The sequence below is a fragment of the Cygnus atratus genome, chromosome 12 (genome assembly GCF_013377495.2).
Source record: "Cygnus atratus isolate AKBS03 ecotype Queensland, Australia chromosome 12, CAtr_DNAZoo_HiC_assembly, whole genome shotgun sequence".
Lineage (NCBI taxonomy): Eukaryota > Metazoa > Chordata > Aves > Anseriformes > Anatidae > Cygnus > Cygnus atratus.
Window position 1 is genome coordinate 12470059 of NC_066373.1, and position 771 is coordinate 12470829.

Below are 771 nucleotides of genomic sequence, written 5' to 3' on the forward strand. Positions count from 1 at the left end.
CTTTTTTTCTGGCTGCTGCATCTTCCTAAGACAGAAGTGCCCCTGAGCCCAATACCACTTTCCTTGTTGAGGAGAACAGAATTCCCCTGACAGGGATGTGCCCAGGGCAGCCTCTGGCCCTTAGCCAGTGTTAGCACTCTGTAGAGCACTGAGGGCCTCATCCCCTCACTGTGTGCATGCCATCACTCCACTGTGAGACATTTCTTGCTGCCTGGCTAAAGGCAACAGGCAATAAGGAGACAAACCTGAGGCAGGTGCATTGAGAAGCTGCTAGAGAGAACTAAAACAGTGTTTTCCATAGGAAGGGGCTGTCCCCTCCTGGCCCTCTGCAGAGCAGTACTGCAGTAACTTTTGGTGTGTGGGAAAAAAACAAGGCTGCATCTCTGCCATCCCTCGGTACCCTGAAAACTAAATTTTCCATCTGCCTCTACCCAGTCAGTCTCTGGATCATGCCTGGGGGCCTCAGCAGGTAGACAGGGAGTAACCTCAGGATTGCTCTGTCCCTATACCACTTTCCACTGTGCACCTTCAAGCCAAGTCCACCAGCATGTATTCTCTAAAGCAGTGTGGTTTGACCTACTCAACTGCACCTTCCCAGCAGCCTGAAGTGCCCCACAGTGCAGCTTTCTCATCAGAAACTCTGGGACACAGCAGGTCCTGAAAGCTTTCCGTCTCCTGGGCTTGCCAAATCAGCATCAGTCCACAGCCAAGCTTGGACTCTCTGTATTGCAGAAAAATCCCACACCAGACACCAGGGCATGTGGCCAGTGC